We start from the raw sequence: 19,932 nt of genomic DNA, 5'->3' as shown, positions 1-19,932 counted from the left end.
AAAGCAAACCTCTTACCACACAACCACGCCTGAGACTATACAGGAATTGTTTTGAAATTTAATAATTCTGAGATTAGTTCTGCGTACTAAATAATTTGTAACATAGTTTATGAATGGAATATTAAAATGATAAACCAAGATCAAATGCGTAGCGTAAGAAAAACATAGGTGATTTCAAACATGCCCGGTGATAACTGATCGTATAAGCTGAGTAGGGTAGAAACTAGCTGTTGCTCTATCGCATACGCTCCTTCAGCAGAGAATAATTGTTTTTTAGGCAAAAAAAAAAAAAAAAAATGCCGCATGCTGCAGAAACGATAGAGCGCCAGTGTAGATACTTCTCAGAGTTTAAGTACTTGCTTCTTGAAATTCTAGTTTTGTACCGACTAAAGTGATAAATCCTTATTAATAATTTGTATTACGCGCTCCAAAATATATTTTTTAAAAACGCGCAACATACGTTGATATAGAATATGTGCTATTTCACTATGCACTAAACGTGTAAGAAGTCTGTGGTACTCAATATTTAACAATTGAGTGTGCGGGTGAGGTATTGTAGACGTAGAATTTTCAAACCTTTCTAAACTGACTGAGGGATATGAACATTTACAATAAGTTAAAGTTAACACACATTTCGAACTTCTGAAGTTAATGGTCTAAAGAAAACATATGAGGAATGTATAAGGGTCTAGAGTGGAGTTGTAGAGTGATGGGTAGAGCAGAAGAGATGAAACAACTTGGTTTAGATGTAGTGATATACGTTATAGTTAAACTGATTTTTTGTACTAGGTTCAACTCAATAGGATCACGGACAACATTCAAGAGATCAGCGATTCGTATCTTGTCCTCGGTACTTTATTGTATCCGTTACCAGAGCACTTTGTCCCCAAATGTTCAGTACACCAAGCCGTATATAGGTATCACAGGGTAGAACAAGCAACTGGCCAAGCAGTTGCAGAAGTATTGTTCTGAAAAGTGTTTAATTAGCTTGCAGCATCGAGTTAAAATCTTGGAGAAAATTTACCTACGACAGACCGATTTTCTACTCATAGTGTGAATCTCATCTACTGAACGCCATGAAAACATGAAATATAAACCAGGCTGTATAGATCATTATGATGAAAAATATAAAACAAAAACAATTAAATTAAGCATTTTAATCAACTGCACCCTGTATGAGGGTTTGACATTCAGTTTTTGCCACACAGCAAATAACGTTGTTGCCTGAGCTCCAGGCAAATAAATTGCCTTTAGTAATAATGATAGCACCATCTTGCCTTCTCTCTCTCTCTCTCTCTCTCTCTCTCTCTCTCTCTCTCTCTCTCTCTCTCTCTCTCTCTCTCTCTCTCACACACACACACACGAAGAGCAAGGCTCGGAATTTTAAACTCTACACTCTTAATAGCAAAATGAACTTATCGATTTTCCTTATTGATTAATTGTTGTCATCATGTTTCTTTGCATTTCAGATTTTACCTCATCCTCTCTTTTGTGTGTGTGTGTGTGCGTGTGTGACCTTTTACAGATGTAAGATCAATAATTTCTTAATATTCATTTTGTAAAGTTTTTTTCCTCGATACCAGACGTCGATTTCTTTTGACGCGTCACAACTCATGTTTTTATAAGGGAATGGATATAATTGCTTAAACGACTTCACCCACTCAACATATTTCTGATATATATTTTATCGATCCCAAAATAAAAGTAAAAATTGAAATAAATTGAAATAAATTGAAATCAGAAGTAAGCAAGATGAAACTATTGCCAAGTATGGCGCCTTTGAATTACTCATTAGAAAAATTGCCATCCATTCAATTCTTGTGATAAAAAACAATAATTTTCTCTCAAATAAACAAGAATACCACATAGTGTCAATTATATATCTTTTGTTCTATATATCATTTGCACTGAGGCGAGTACAACAGCGAAAACAATTTCTTCGTGAACTGAATCCTACATCGCCAAGGCGTTTGAGAAAGGCATCGCAAAATAGCTTTTTCCATGCACACATATGCACACACAATTTTGCAAGTCTGGAATAGAGCTAGCGAGGGAGACTCTATATGTTTGCTCGATTCTCAAGAAACAGATTACACTAAAAAACACAGAAACGACATATTGGATATCGCAGCCCAAGATACACTATCGGGAGAAAATAGTATGGTCACAGCTTCTATGTCACTGGTCAATTATGACAAGTATGAAAGTTAAACAGCAATCTCACCAAAATTAAAGCCTTGTAAAAAAAGAAAAAAATGAAACCAATATTACATCGAATTATGAAGGCGACGAGTTGGTAGAATACTTAGCAAGCCGGACAAAATGCTTAGCGACCTTTCGTCCGTCTTTACATCCTACGTCCAAATTCCGCCGAGGTTGACTTTCACTTTCATAATTTCAGTTGAGTTATGGGGTCGATATAATCAACTTATCCCCTCCCACGAACTTACTAGCCTTGTGCCAAAATTTGGAATCATTATTACATAGAATTATGTTAAATACTGAAAATTATAATGTATGATTCTGACAGGCTGAGACTGGGATTTCGTTTCAGCTTACGATTAAAAATCATGTCTATTCGCCCTTGTTAAAAAAAATGGTACGAATTTCACACAACCTCATTTATTACCCCCTATAAATAACAAACGCCGTTAATATCCAAAACACTATTATTAATCTGGTATGTATATTATGTACATCCGGTGGTATTTTATGGAGTATCGCGCTATGTGTGTGTGTTAAAATTCTAACAATACCTAAACTTTTATCTTGTTTATGATAATGGAATGCATATAGAATGAAACACAAAACACAGCGGAGAAACTTTTGAGAAGATAATTAATGCAAAGATATTTTATCTGATAAAATCATTACAATAATTCGGTCCAGTTAATTGTATTTTTTTCATTTTCTCATTTTAGCATTTTCCCCTTCACTTTTTAATATCTGATATAGTTAGTTGGAGTTAGTAAAACTGGTAGTACATAGGAATGGATACTTTATAGCATTTAGTTGAAAAATCCCTCTAGCCTTATAGCTTGAGTTTAAATTCCGCTGGAGTCGACCATTTGATGTTACCCTTTTCAATCAAAAGAAAATGCAGACTTTTAACCAAAATGGTTTCAACCCTGGCCATTATATCTTGTCTACCTAAAACTACTTCATCCAAAATGTCTTTCCTTTAAGATGATAATGTGTGATTTGAGGGAGATTTGTTAGCTAACAGGTCGGGCGAACACATGAGGCTTAATGTACGAGTAATATACTGAGAGAAGCTGTTAACTACTCCTCCAACTTTACACAAATTGGCCTTATGCCTACGAAAGGCATTAATTTCATAAGGTTTCTTGAAGAATCTGAAAAATTATTTGTCTGGAAAAAGTAGTTTACTTGGTTAATGCAAATATTTCGAATAATTACATTGAGGTAGCAAGGGAGTAAAATTACGCTTCCTTTTCAAGAATTTTAAGGTCTTTAATATTAAAGTATGTTTGAATAAAACAATCATTCTATAAGGCTGAAGTAAATTCAAGAAAGAATTTGGTGATTCACCATTCTTCACTCCACTTTCTCTTGTAATCAATGTATAATTCATTACATTGAACTGATCCGATTAAGAAGATCAAAATGCATTAAGCTCTCTCTATGTTCAAACTTTCTGACAAACAGACTATATTTCTTTCTATGCATGAGAAGATTGTACAGATAAGTGGATTATTATTAATAGAAATGTTAGGACGATGGATTGGTAGAATCGGGAGAAGTACATTGCAGTATTTCTTCTGGATCAGAGTTCAAATCCCGCCGAAATAAACTGTCTTTCATCCTTTAGGGATCGGTAAAATAAATACTTGGGTTGATTGTCTCGACTTACCTCTTCTCTAAAAATTTCTAGCCTTTAGCCTAAATTTAAGGCATTGTATTAGTTAAAATCGTTAGCGCGTTGGATACCAACAGGCATTATCTCTCCCGGCTCTTTACAGTTTCTGTTCAAATCCCGAGGTCAGCTTTGCATTTCCTTATCCTGAGGTGGCTAAAGTATTATACTAGTCAAATACAGGGTTAGTTTAATCGACTAACCTCTTCACCTAAATTCCTGGTCTTCTGCCAATGCTAGAAACAATTATTAATAACAATTGCAGGAAGGTGGTATGTTAAAAACCTAAAGAGCGTTGGGCAAAACGCCTTTCTGCATGTAGTTACATCTTTAGATTATGTATTCTAATGATGCTGAGGATGTCTTTGCCTTCCGGAATCGATAAAAAACAAAATTACCAGCCAAGTTCTGTCGGCTGATTAAAATGATTATACGTCTGGCGAAAAAATGTAACCTTGTATCTAGGCTACATTTTTTACTATAATAGATGCTTCAGAGTTTAGTACAAAGCCAGCAATTTTTTAGGGGTAAGTGAGTTGGTTAACAGACTTTATCGACCTTGATGTACTCCATTACAGGTACTTTTATCGACCTCTAAAAGGATGAAAGACAAAGTTGACCTCAGTGGGATTTAAGCTAAGGTAAAGAACCGGAAGAAATGCCGCTTAGCATTTTGAACGATTCTGTCAGCTCACCGCCTTTACTACAATAATCCTTTCTATCATAGGCACAAATGCCTGAAATTTTGCGAGAGGTGATCAGTCGATCATATCGACCTCAGTGTTCAATTTATACTTATTTCATCGACCTCAGTGTAATCTTAACTCAGAACAGACGAAATGCCACCAAGCATTTTGTCCGGCGTGCCAACGATTCTGCCGACTCACAACCTTCGTTTCAAGTTTTGGCACAAGGCTAGCAGTTTTTCTTGCTTTTTTTTTCTTGAAGGCGGAGTTAGTCGATTACATCAACTCCATTACTTGACTGGTTCTTTATTTTTTCTGGATTTCAACTGAAAATGTAATGAGTCGGAAGAAATGCTGTTAAGTGTTTTGTCCAACATGCTAATGATTCTGACATCCAGATTCTAGGAGTTCCAAAATTTAAGGATTGGACAGTACGTTACTTAGCAACCTGTCAGCCCCTGATCGAGCACGCCCGTGATAAAAATATATTCAAACTTCATTTTTCTTGCTTTTTTTCTCTCTCCACCCGGAAAAAAATAAGGCGTCTCAAACTCATCGAATATGTCCTTTAAGACAGTAGGGAATGTGCTGAGATAAAGTTAACTGCTACTTCTAACAAATTCAACAACCACACAGAGGCCCACTCTAAACCTGATGGGTGTAGGAAGCGGATGGAACAAAGAAAAGGAAGTGCCAAGCAATCGGCGAGTTAAAAGAAACAGTTACTTGAAATTCTTTTTTTAAATGAGACACATGTACTGGGGAGATTTATTTATCATGCGAAGATTTCGTTTTAATGCAGGAAAAAAATACTACATGAATACATCCGTTAGCAAAAAAAATTCATCTGAATTTTGTTTTGTTTTTAATTAGCTAATGTGATTGAAGAGATATTTGATGAACTTCGTTATTTCTTTCACTTGCCTTATTTATTTACTCACTGGAATTATAAATTGGGTTGGAAATGTTGTTTAATGTGTATTAAAAATTAACTTACTTTTCAGATTAGCTGTGGTTATATTCCTCTTCTGCACGGCACCTTGATAGGATCAAAAACAAGTAAGCGTTAACATAGTTGAAATAAAACAGACCAGCTATAGATATTTAGATTAAAATAAAGAACCAATGAAAATTGAATAATAACACAACAAAGTAAAAAGTGAAGAAAGTAAAAAAAAAAAGCCATTAAAAGAAAGATATGAAAAATGTAGGAATGGAGAGTTTGTGTTTGCTACTAACATTTTGTAATGTTTAACCAGAACACTTTATTTTATTTATGTACTAGGAGTGTAAAGTTAAATATATTAGTAAATATATTATATTTACAACGTTATGCAATTAAATTTAAATAAACAGTACTGAAACCGACTTAAAGGATTTTAAAAAAATTCTATTAGTTTTATCGCTTTAAATTTTCTTTGAGTTACATCTACGACGGACTGGTTTCTTACCCGAAAAGGATCGGGATCGTCTCGCCTGTTCTTGGCTATGGAACTGTGGATCATTACCAATTTTAAGTGGGTTTGATAGGTATTACGCGTTGCTTCATCGTTTACAATGTAGTTCAAATTTTATGACCCATAAACCGCAGCGTTCTGTATTCATGAAGGTATAGATTCGATATTCGTGATGAGTGTATAAGCGTCATGTTTACGAACATCCTCCTCTAATTAATCAGGACATCTTCATTTACGTTGGAGTCATGAATCCAAAAAGCATTCTCAATTAACGTTTTTTCATTCTGTTACAGTAAATTTTATTTTACAACAGAGTTGGTAAACAGTAGCATCATTGATAAACAAATCCCTGGTTCAGTCATTTTCAGACGGTTAGAATAACAGTTTTGTAATCCGATGCAGCGTTTCGTAAAATAATGGCTATTCGCTTGTCTTGTCAATGTATCCTTCGCTGACGTACATCGCCAAAATATCCCCCGCCACCACCATACGGAGTTTCCATCTACCAATTATCAACCACAAAATAATGATCAATTTCAAGCTAAGGTACAAAATAGAACCCAGAACTGCATGCATACGAAGCGACTTTCTTAACCATGCAGCCATATTTACTCCTTGTATTCAAAGTAGTGGAGTGCTCTGTTTCAAATTGGGGTAGAAATTTACTTTCTAATAGTTTACAAGTAAAGTCCTAAATTAACGCTTCATCTAGAGCAGACAAAAATAACCCATTACGAGGCATGTAAGTTGAAGAAGAATTACCCGGCTTTTTCGAGGTGACAGTATTCAAACTGTTTCAACTTTTGAGTTGATGGTCTATTTTGTAGATATTTAGCGTTATTTGCTGTCAGAAGGCCTGCAATCATAATTTCAATTATCATATCTCTATAAGATACGATGTGTTATGGCCTGTTATTTTAAAGGTAATTGAAAATTCTTAGAAGAAAAAGCTGATCAAATGAGATATCAATATTTATATGTTATATACAGTTCATCCAAGTTTCCTAACAACCAAAGTTTCAATGCAAAAGTCTAAATGCATTAAATAATTCTATTAATTTTGGAAAGTGTTTTAAAATTCATGAGGAATATACAATTACGCACCCAAAGAATGAGTCGTAGAGAGCATGAAGGTATATCAGAATACAAATATCGCCTTCTCATTATTTCATTGTCTTGTTGGGGTGCCATTTCTTATATTAAGTACTAGATCACCCGATTGACAGACTTATCTTCTTATAACCTTTTTTACTGAAAGAGGTGAAAGCAATTCCTTTTTGTTATCTGCTTTTGTCATGGCATCTTTGCTCTGTGAGACACACTCTGTCTTTTGCTAGTTCTCCAGATCTCCCTTGTGCCTCTTTTAAATGTCAACGTATAATCTTGATTGCGGACAATATTTATTGTCCGCAGTTATGATGGATCCTTGGGTGGAAAACTTTCATTACATATACCTCAAAAGACATTCCTCGGACATTTATTCACGTTTAAGCTGTTCCAATATTACCAATCATCAGCTTCCTCAAAAACACTGTCATTTGAAGAGGAAATTTTCATATTCTTCATTCGTCTTCCAGAATTCGAATTCAGTATTACCAGTTTACGGATCGCACATCAATTTGTTTCATTGTTCAGCACTGCGATCTGTAACTTCGTGGTTATTTTTATTCAATTAAGTAAACTGAAGCACTTAATAATTAAGTATCCTGCTCATAAACGCAGTGAAGTGACAATGACTGAACGCGAACAAAAGACTCTTTAGTCCATAATCAGACAATTTACAAACTGAACCAGCATTTTGTTACTTTTTTAAAATTATATTCCTTTTCCATTATTATTTTACTGGTTTCAGTCGTTGGACTATGGCCATGCTTGGGTACGACCTTCGAGGATTTTAATCAAGCATATCTGCTCCAGTATTTGTTCCCATCCGATACTCATTTTATCGATTTTAAAATTACTATATTTCTACATCAAAAGAAGCAACTCGACAAACTTGTATCACGCAGTGGGATAGAACTTGGAAACGCTGTGCTAAAACAAACATCTTAACTATATGGCAATGTAAGTACCTGTATAGCTTGGTTAAGAAATAATCAATAGAACAAGAGGTTTTACATTAACGGATGAGTGTATCATATATATATATGTACATACACACACACGCACACACAATGCATACATATATATTCACACAAACTCATTAAAAAGCTTTCTCAGAACTTACCAGTATTTTACAGTATCGCATGCTTCGACTTCAACTACTCCGAATCAAAACATTAACTAAGAATTGTATTAAAATTTAAAGAAAAATAAATTAACAAAGACTGTTGACAAGTTTTAAAAGAATGCCTCTTGATATGTTAGCATTAATAACCTCGCATTATTTTAATCGAAAATATTTATAATATAATAACATCCTTTTTATGATATATCTGTAAACAAGCCACTTCAATTTAGCTGTTTCAATAACAAAGTTCGATTTGCATTCTTGTTTTCTTTTGATTGTATTTTTTCTCTTCTTTTTTTCATCGACTATTGCTTATAAAGTGTATAAACGATAACTTCCTTTTTGAACAGACGTCGTAATTAGATAAAACGTTTTGAAAAGAAAATAGACCTGTAGCAATAATATGTGATGAATATGCACCAATTGACCTGGATCTTTTCTTCTTTTTTTTCTTGAAGTAATTCAATTGCCTTTTAATATGTCAAATCCAATATAAATTGACTTTTGATTATGTTCGGCTGAAAATTGTTTACAAGAATTGGATGGCTAACAAAACAGGTAAACTAGAATTTTATAGTGAAGAAAAAAACCCCGAAAGAATATCATTGTTATTCTTTTAGTTCAATGTAATGTCTTCCTGAGTGAAGGGACACGGCTTAGTGGTCAGGCTATTCGGATCGTAATCGCAAGGTCGTGAGTTCGATTCTCGGCGACGCGTTGTGTCCTTGAGCAAGACACTTATTTCACGTTGCTCCAGTCCACTCAGCTAGCGAAAAATGAGTAGCACCGTTATTTCAAAGGGCCAGCCTTGTCACATTCTGTGTCACACTGAGTCTCTTGGAGAAATACGGAAAGGATACATGTGCCTGTGGGGTTTTCAGCCATTTGCACGTTAATTTCACGAGCAGTCTGATTAGGCGATCGGATCAACTGGAACACTCGTCATCGAAGCCGACGGAGTGCCACTCAATGTCTCTGTGAAGTGTTGTGAATGAAGTTAGTTTTCATTGCCCTGTGCTGTTTCTGCTCAATCGCTGCCCCACTTGTCTGAAGGATTAAGAAGTTCGCTTTGCAATCGTGAGGTCCCGAGTTTGATCCCATTACGTGGCATCTTGGGCAAATGCCATTTTCTACGGCCTTAGTCAACCCATATCTTTTGAATGAAAATGAAAAGACGGAAACTGTATACAAGTCCGTCAGGTGAATTATACATGTAAATCATAAGGTGCTGCCTTGTCACGCTGATTCTATCTGAAAATTACGTTAAAGGTAGACTCGTCTCTGGAATGCTTTGCCACTTACGCATTAATTCAGGAGCAGATAATTCAGTTGGTCGAACAACTGAATCCACATCGTCGAACGACGGAGATCCACCCCTAGTACTATCCCAATACAGTCACTGCTCTTCCAAACAGGGTATGGGATTTTTCCCAGACGCAAAATCCATAAAAACAATCAGTGTAAGGTTTCATAAATTATTGGGTTGAAACAAATTGGCAACGGTGTCAAAAGTTAAAACAGCGTTCTATCTCCGAAGCATATTCACATATATTATATGTAAAAGTATATTATGTTTTGCAACGGACCGGCGTCCCGTCCAGATGGGGAACCTATACGCCAATGAAACGCGAAACCGGTCCTTATGAGCCAGGTATGGCTCGAGAAAGAACAAACAACAACAACAACATAGACTTAAAATTAACAGTTTTGAACTTGACATAATACTTTTGCTTTTTCTTTTGGTTTGTGAAGTCTTCTTTTTAATTCTGATTTATGCCAGCTTTCCCCGAGAATTGAACTTTATTTCAAGCTCGTAGTCTTTATGAAATATTGTTTTAGTATATGTGATAGATTTGCAGAATTGGTAGAGCGTCGGATAAAATATGTTGCGATATACTATTATGTCAGTTCATGTTCTGAGTTCAAATCACAGAGAAAACAACTTTACCTTTTATTATTAAGGGATCAATAAAATATAATATCAGTTAAGTACTAGGTTTGATATATATTCCACTAAAGTGTCCTAGACGCCAATAGTGTCGATAAACTAAAGAACCGGCGAAGTGCGGGCTGATTTATTTGACAGTGCTCTTCCCACCAAATTGAAATCCTGTCTCTACTTTAGAAATACCTGTTTATCAACTCTGTATCCGGGGTCGAACCAAGTGATACAGCGGGGTTGATATAATCGCTTATTCTTCTTCCCTTACAATACTCTCTTCTAGAATAATGCAAGAAACTTATAATACTACTGGAGTAAATAGGGCAGCATACTGGCAGAAACGTTAGCACGTCGAACAAAATGCTTAGCAGCATTTCGTCCGTCTTTACGTTCTGAATTTAAATTCCACTGAGGTCGACATTGCCCTCCATACTTCTGAGGCCGATAAAATAAGTACAGGTCGAGTACTGGGGTCGATGTATTTGACTCAACTCCTTCTCCGAAATTGCTAGTCTTGTGCTAAAATGTGAAACCAATATAACAAGAGTAAATGTTTGTTCCTTCTCGAGCCATGCCTGGCTCATAAGGGAAGGTTTCCCGGTTTCCTTAGCGTATAGGTTCCCCACCTGGACGAGACGTCGGTCCGTCGCAGGTGAGCTGCAAGATGCAGGAGGAAATAGTGAGAGAAAGTTGTGGCGAAAGAGTTAGCAGAAATTCGCCATTACATTCTGCCGGAGCCGCGTGGAGCTTAGGTGTTTCGCTCATAAATACACACATCGCCCGGTCTGAGATTCGAACCCGCGATCCCTCGACCGTGAGTCCACTGCTCTAACCACTAGGCCATGTGCCTCCACACAAGAGTAAATGACCTGAAGTATTTAGTTACAACCTTTTGCGTTCTGAGTTCAAATCTCAACGGAGTCGGCTCTGCTTTTCATTTCTACTATGATGATGGAAATGTATACAAATAATAAACAAGAAAAATCGATTTAATATACTTTCAACACGCACACACACACTTTGATGTGAACGTATAGAGGTATTTTTCATATTATAGGTTCCTTTCTGGGTAATTTATACCTGTAACTTTTTAACCGTCTCAGTCTCATGTGAAAATGCTGTTGACGACAGTGGCGTTATCTATTGCTGTGTTTTTGTAGTAGGTATTAAGGATCTTGTGGAGGCGCGTGGCTAAGTAGTTAGGGTGTCAGCATCATGATCGTAAGATTGTGGTTTCGATTCCTGGACTGAGCGACGCATTGTGTTCTTGAGCAAAACACTTCATTTCACGTTGCTCCAGTCCACTCAGCTGGCAAAAATGAGTAATACTCATGAGCCTGGCTAGGCTTTAAAAGGGCGGATTTATTATTTATTAAGGATCTTGGGAATCATGTTAGCACTAATCAAGATTTGGACTGCTAACTCCAAGTTATTTCTATGGCCAATAACTGTTCATTCTTTGTTAATTACTATAGAGTACTGTATCTGTGTTTATATTTTTGGTTTGTATTTTAACATTAACTTGCTCTATGACCCAGCAACGCCGGGTCATAGTGCTAGTGCATGCATATACAGCTGCATGCGTGCGCACATACACGCGTGTACTGTCCAAATCTCCGACCAATCACATACAGCTAGCTGGCATTCAATTGACGTATCAAGTTTCGCGCATCTTGATTGGGTTTTGGATAGAAAATTCACAAAAAAGTAACTTCTATTGATTTTTTAATGGCTTTGCGGGGTGACTGGGGAAATGTAAAGATGTGCACGACCATCCTTGGACGGTTTTGAATGACCATAGGAAGTGCGAGCCCTCTAACTGAAAAATTGTGGATTTGTATAAAGGACACACACGCAGACATTTTGCCGTTTATATATAGAAAGATAAAGCTTCCAGAGGCATTTTTGTTGTATGTATGTATGTATGTACGTGTGTGTGCCACGCGTAGGGGTGTTGTGCATGTATACATGTGTGTGTCACACATAAATTTGCAGCCATTCTCTCCTAAGTATTGATCAGGGAAAGTTTTTAGGATCCAACTCGTTTACATCACAGGCACACACACACACAACCTTGAAGTCGTAGTAGTAATGATAAGTTAACAGTGCTGTTGTAAAATGCCTTGCTATAGTCGTTTCGGCCCTCTGCATCTTGAGTTCACTTTCCACTGAGGTGAACTTAGCCTTTTCGGGGCCATTGACGTACCAGTCCGGTACTAGATTTATCCTTTTTTTTTTTTTTTTGGTCAAACTTGAAGAAGGATGGCCTCTACCAAGTTTAGTTATCCAAGACGCCGTACAAAACGATGGCGTTACTTTCCTTCCATTCCACCAGGAGTTGAGCACTTTTGCAATGAAGGAAATACAAGTATGTAGATGAAATGATCGGGTTGATTCATCCAGTAATGGTGTTCCGTTTAAGGTGAGTTTCACCTTCCATACGTTTTATTCCGAGGAGTCGGTATGCTGGGTGCCAATCAATTAGTATTTCCAAGTATCTGCAACCACAACTATTCCGTTTCGTCTTTTGTTAAGTCATTACGTGTCTCAGTTAATTTGAGGGGTTAGGTTATGTTGGTTAATTAGTCACCTGCATCTTACGTAGACATTAGAAGATTTAAATGGGACTCTGGGTCTTGGAAGGGTTTTTTTTTTTTATCGAAATCGAAACTTTTTAACTAACTCAGTCGTCTCTAAATGGCTCTGTCTAACAATTTTTAAATAGATGACATGTAAATGAGGTTAACTGTTGCAGGCGGAGAGAGTATAGTAAAACTGACGGGGTTTTATACCCATTATAAATCCTACAATGAATATGCAATGGAGAGAGAGAGAGAGAGAGAGAGAGAGAGAGAGAGATGGATTGAACTCAAATCCTTGCAAGTACTTGGAGAAAGCAATAAGAAACCGCATTTGTTTATCATGATCTTCCACCACTACATTAAAAACGATGATTCAACGGGAAAGCCTCATCATGGTCGCTCAACTTGGTAGAAATAGAAGCTAAATTTCTCTCAAATCATATCCTACTGTTTAAGAAAAAGAAGAGAAAAGAGTAAAACATGGGATAAAAGTAGTCGAAGTTCCACTATGTCTGAGAAATAAAATGACAGGATGATCGCTATTGGAATATCTTTGATCATACGTTTACTTGATTATGGCTAAATAGCAATATTAAAAAGTAATGTCCGATCTTCGCTGGACATTACTTTTTAATGCGAATTGGTCTGCTATATTTGCATGGAAGCATGAAATGGAACAATAGAGATTTTAAGCGGTGTGTGTGCGCGTGCGTATGTGACCGTTGTTGCTTGAAACCATTTCCTGTCTACAGTGGCTTACAACAATCATTAGCGACAAGATTAAATACATTGTGTACAAAAGAATATTGTTTGAAGTGTGGCGTTTCTTTCTTCTTTATCTGTCTTACTTTCACTCTTTATTTATATACATATTCATTCATTTATTTATCCAATCTTTTGTTTAAGAACGTTGTAAGCTCGAGAGTAATTGTATTTCTCCAGTCTTACACATCTCTTTCTTTTTATGAACGACCCCTTAGGGATGTAACCACGGCAGCAATCATGGGTAATTATTTCCAACATTACAGATATTCGTTACCGAGGATAACACACAGATCTTTCTTTATTAGACTTTACTGATGTTTGCGACATTTTCGGAATGATAGAAAGCACATTGCTGAAATAGAAGAAGTTAATGTACCGAACGGAAGTTCAGGAGATATATATTGCAATTCACGTGATCAAATAACTGTAAAACAACACGGCGGCGGCGATGACAGCAGCAGAAACAACAATCACAACAACAATATGAAACAGGAAATAGAAAAGAAATTGGGAAAGCATTGCAATATGGCCCACATTACAAACTTAATATCTCTAGTAGTGTTTGAAGTTGCAATTTCTCATGCTGACCTATTAAAGAACTTTCTTGATGTTGTATCTGTCCTATTTTAATGGAAACGGAGGAAACCAACATATTTTAGTCCCAGTCGTAGACACATGTGGCTCATTTGTAGTCTAATATTACTTGATAATTTATGTTTGTAGTCGTGATTTAACATAAATACACAGAGACACACTCTCATTGCCCCCTGCCTTTTATACACATACACGCACGCACACATCTACAAGGGGAGGGGCGCAAACACGCCTGTACGGTTAGTAAGTGCGCTTCGCAACCGCGTCGTTTCGGTTTCAGTCCCATTCGATTTCAGTTCCATACAATAAGTACAGGACTTTAAAAAGTAGGGGCTGATTTGTTCGGCCAACCCAGTGTTTCTCAACCTCTTTTTGCCTATGGACTCCTTTGATTTCTATTTTGCTTGGATGGACCCCATAGCCATTCGAAGTTTTAAAATCCTATTATATTTTTATGATTAGATATTATTAGAAATCGTATTTTAAAAAATAGTGTGTGATGTAGAAGTATGACAAATTTATTGCATATGAATTATAACAACAAAATCTTATATGGACCCCCAAAGGGCCATATGAATCCCGGTTGATAGCCACCGGGCTAAACACTTCTAGATGATGTCCTTACATGATAGCAATCCAATAATTAAAAGAACAACAGCTGACATAAGGAAGTAGAGTCGTTAAAGAATTAGCTAGAATGCCTTACAGTTTTTGTTCTGCTTCAATGCTTATAGTTCAGAGCACTTTAATCCTTTTGGGTTCAATGATATAAAGTATCAACCAAGTACTGAGATTGATTCCTCTTCTTCATTTTCTTCTTTTCCTCCTCCTCCTCCCCTCTCTCTCTTTCTCCCTTCCTCTCTCTCTCTCTCTCTCTAGAAGAGCGTGTGTGTTTGTGTGTATACATATATTTAATCATGTATATGTATAATTATATCATACTGACGGTTCCTTTGATGTTTCCTTTGAAGAAAATAACATTCGGTACCTTTTAAGGAGACTAAAGTCTTTTGTTGGAATTCATAGTGTTGAAGACGAATGTCTACATGGATGAATGACAGAATACCAACATGTTTAGTTATACAGACATCTCACCCGTAATTTCAAATACTCTCTTTGAAAAAAAAAAAAATATATATATATATATATTTCACATCACTATGGTTCCATTGACAAATTTTTGTTGGCCCGGTTCTATAAGCACTCACGGAAATACATGAACTGCGCAAAACGATCACCTATTTTATAATTTGACTTTTCCATAGATACAAAATTAAGCACACACACACTATAAATGAATAAACAAACAAATAAATAAATAAATATGTATATATATATATATATATAATATATATATATATATATATATATATAGTCTACCTTGAAACTCTATAATTTCTACAAGAGTTTGTATGTATGAGTATATTTTCATCAGTATGTATATATGTGTAAAGGAGAGAGAGAGAGAGAGAGAGAGAGAGAGAGGTGGGGCATGCAAGTATGTAGCGCCGCAAACTTTGAAAATTAATTATAAATTTCAATGAACTACAAGCTTTCAAAGAAAATTTTCCATTAGTATATCAACTAGCTCAACAATATAACATCAATTTTAGAAGCCTAAATAATTCATCGTCACCTTCTAACATGAAAAAGGGACAGTTAAAATCTTAATATAATTCTGTTTTGACTTTCCTATTTGAAAATTAAATGATTTTCAATGTAGCATAATTGAATGTCAACTAATGTTTGAGAAATATTTCTTTTATGAATTAGATACTTGCACAGACTATGTTTTACCTGACTTTTCATAAAGTTATACAGTTTTAATTCATTTTCAAATTAAATCAAAACATATTAGATCAAACTCTACTATGTAAAGTTCATGAAATATGAGCACGCGTCATAAAATATTGATATCCCATTACCGTGCTATTTCCATGCCTGATCTTATTCATTCTCTATTACCAAGTGTGTCAGGTCCAAAACATCGAAGGAGACGAGTTTATGAACTAACGGTTTCTTCAGCTGAGAAGCCAATAACTTACCTATACAGCTAATACGGATCAATTCTCAGTAATTGTTTACACAGTAATATCCAACTTTCAGATAAGGCACTAATTTCACGAGCTTTCTCAAAACCAACTTGGAAACAATGAACACTAATTCGATAGAGAAGATTTGGGCGCCTTGGATCATTACCTTTTGACCTACAAGATTAAAAAAAATGTTTGTAACTAAACACTTTCAAACTTCGGACACTGTATCATATAAAACATCGAATGTGTCATATAAAATATCTTAGCATTTTTGAGAAAAACTTATATTTAGGAAGTTATTTCACGTTAAAGTTGTAGTATTTGGGTAATTTCAACCAATCAATGACGTGTATTCAGCTGAATAAAATTACTGCTGTTGTTTGTCAACAAAAACTCCCGGCGGTGTATTTTTCGTTTTTCACTGTTATTTATGACAACCCTCACCCTAAAACCACAACCCTGACCCTAAAACCTTAAAGCTAAAACCAGTACAAACGCACGAACGATGTCATAAATAACTGTGACAAACGAAAAATACACCGCCGATAGTTGTTGACAAACAACGGCAGTAATTTTATTCAGTTGAATACACGTCATTGATTTGTTGAAATTACCGAAATACTATAACTTTAACATGAAATAACTTCGTAAATATAAGTTTTTCTCAAAAATGCTTAAGAGTAAAAGATGTTTTATATGACACAGTCTATCAGTGTCCGAAGTTTGAAAGTGTTTAGCTACAAAAAATTATTTTTTTAATCTGTAGGTCAAAAGGTAAAGATCCGGCACCTTTTTTTCAAAAATTCTCCACTGAAAATTTTACAAGATTCATACAATATTTCAAAGTTACACTTGTCTTGCAAGTAAGATGATTTGAAGAGGAACTGTAACAGTAACCAAATCACATTAGTGCGCCGAAAAACTTAATACATCAAGAAATAAACCAAAGCGAATTTAACAGCTTTTATGTGTGTTTAGATGACTAAAATAACTCTTGCGCGATGTAATTAATTGCTCATATATTATTTATTGAGATTCATGTAACAAAACTACTTTTAAACAATCAACTCAATGGAAAAATTTTAAACTGAATATATTTTATAATCAATTTACTTTACAATGCAGCGTAACTTGATTCATATAAGCAATATAACTTGATGTATTGTATGTCAGTCTGTGGAATTACATTAATAAATCAGGTGATAAAAAATAAAATCATGTATTTAAATGTAAAACTTTTCTAAAACATAAAATTCAAGTTCAAATGTAGTTGATTTCGTCTATTTATTTCCTTACCAAACATCATTCTAAAACCGAACTAAACTAGTGTTAAATCGCTACAAATAGTTTCTGAAGTTTCTATAAATGTCCCGAAAGAATACTAAGACTAGATATTTACCTGCATGTGTGTGAGTGTGTGTGTGCGTGTAAAACATCTAAAAGATAAATATTCCTGATAAACTGGAGTATTGAAAGTATTTCAGTAAAGTTTGAAATTTTATACAAAAAATACCGAGGGCAAGGGTAAACATAACATTGACATGTTAGCGAAATTATATGTAAAAACGATAGTAAAAAAACTATTTATTTTCTTTTAACGAGTTCGTTTATAAAATCAAGTAAATAATATTGACATACTGAAGGCTAATGTTGTTGGCCACAGGTCAAGTAGAAAGAAAATGCAAAGAAAGTTATAGCAATAAGTAAACTGATAAGGTGATCGTCTTTCAGATGGTAGGAAGATATCAACTAAAAGTTCACTTCATCAATTTCTCTGATGTCTATGTGTGAACTGAAGCAAAAATGAACTTTAAACTCTGATGTCCACAGCAGGGAAATACTGTCGATTTCTCGTTGCCTAAGAATAAAAATCTAGCAAAAGATTAAAATTTCTGATTTTTATAGGATTCTTCATTTATTGCTTTAGTGCGTTCTATAATAGACGTCTGATAACCTAGTGGCCTTTAACAGCGGTAAGAAACTAATCTTAAGATAAGAAGACTTATCACAAAATATGTACCAGGAACCGACTGTCTTTAACGACCTATTTTTAAACAACAGAACCTTGAACTTACTCTGCTAATTCAGAACCAAACGTTTCATTTTTGTCTTCTTTAAGCGTGGAATAAAGTTTAATTCAATTTTGGACATTTCGATCTCGTTCTATGCAAGCAGAGTAAAGGAACAAGAGAAAATTCTCTTAGAAAATCAAAATCCAACTTACAGCGCACATATATGGACATCTTGTTTGTTTGTGTGTGTGTGTTTTTCACGAGAATAGTATTATTTAATCGGATTATAAAATTATCTTTTTGAGTGCTTTCTTCACTAACTTTTGAAAGGGGTATCTTCTTTTGGTGCATTATTTTTGCAAGCACTCACATTTTTTGCAACAAAAATATATCTTTTTTGGTGCATTATTTTTGCAAGCACTCACATTTTTTGCAACAAAAAATGTAATATCTGAAGACGGTTCAGAGATAATATATCGATCGAAATCATGAATAACGTTGTGATAATCCGACATTACAGCCATCTCCTTGTCAATAACTAATCAGCTTACAGATCTTTTTAACTCTTCGACTCCACTTTAACCAACTACAAGTCACATCTTTGTTCACCTGTCTATCTTCCATATTACCCAGTACTATCAATAATATCAGTTGCATTGCCCATATTTTTCCACAAAACCGAAAAAGTTTTTTCTAAGGAATTAAAACAATAAAAATCAAAAACATTAAAACCACTAAACAAAACTTGACTTTTTCTAGTTAGTTTATATAAAGAATAACTTCTAAGGGATACCAGCAGTCGGAAACATTAGTAAGTTGTCGAGCACATACTACTGAACTCAAGGTCAGCCCTGATTGAGAAGACCTATGATGAAAGACATTTCATCTATGGTTGGGTCATTGTCTTGTTTATCCAGGACTATATTGTCTAATGTGCCTTCTTTGTAGACACATATAAACTAATATAGACAACATATAGTAGTGCCCAGGAGGAGGACAGGGTGGTCATAGATATAATACCTTTGTAGATTGTTGTTCTGGAAGTCAGCAATAACGATAACGTCAACTTTAGGTTCAAGAGCTAATGTAACCTTTATGAGTTCGCTCAATTCTCTAAAAGTAGCACTCAAATCTCAAATCTCTAACGCTTAAAAAAAGACAAGCATTGTCACAGCTGGAACACCATTGATCACTGATCTACCCAAAGTTGACTTAGTACTAAATAACAACAACCATATACACTTGAAACAAGGAGCTACTGCCACTTGCTTAACCTGTTAAAAATAGCAAACAAATCAAACTTAACTAGCTTAAAAGAAAATGACATAGTAGTCCTGAGTATTACAAGGTAGAGATATGGTCGAGACTAAAACGCCTTTGATCATAAATCTGCTTGATCGGATCTGACCAAAAGCGAAAGAACAACAATTACAATACCAACGTTGGATACATAAATCCATAATACACTCAATAAAGTGCTAAAGGTGTTGCAGTGCTCCATCGGTATTAAGTTCAAATTAAGGCGGCAAGCTGACAGAAACGTTAGCGTGCCGGGCGAAATGCTTAACGGAATTTTGCCTGCCGTTACGTTCTGAGTTCAAATTCCGCCGAGGTTGACTTTGCCTTTCATCCTTTCGGGGTCGATAAATTAAGCACCAGTTACGCACTGGGGTAGATGCAATCGACTTAATCCGTTTACCTGTCCTTGTTTGTCCCCTCTATGTTTAGCCCCTCGTGGGTAGTAAAGAAAT

The 19,932-nt window shown here is 35.4% G+C and overlaps 1 protein-coding gene across 1 annotated transcript in view; it reads right to left on the bottom strand.

Annotated features, from left to right (window-relative positions):
- The window catches only part of LOC115232623 (cadherin-like and PC-esterase domain-containing protein 1), a 201,965-nt gene that overhangs the window by 130,317 nt on the left and 51,716 nt on the right, over nucleotides 1–19,932 (bottom strand). The window contains exon 2 of the mRNA XM_029802617.2: nucleotides 5,561–5,602. The gene's annotated coding sequence lies outside the window, so the exon portion shown is untranslated. The remainder of the gene's footprint in view (nucleotides 1–5,560; nucleotides 5,603–19,932) is intronic.

The sequence above is a fragment of the Octopus sinensis genome, linkage group LG2 (genome assembly GCF_006345805.1).
Source record: "Octopus sinensis linkage group LG2, ASM634580v1, whole genome shotgun sequence".
Taxonomy (NCBI): Eukaryota; Metazoa; Mollusca; class Cephalopoda; order Octopoda; family Octopodidae; genus Octopus; species Octopus sinensis.
The sequence above is the reverse complement of the archived record's forward strand: the minus strand, read 5'-3'. Positions and strand labels throughout refer to the sequence as shown.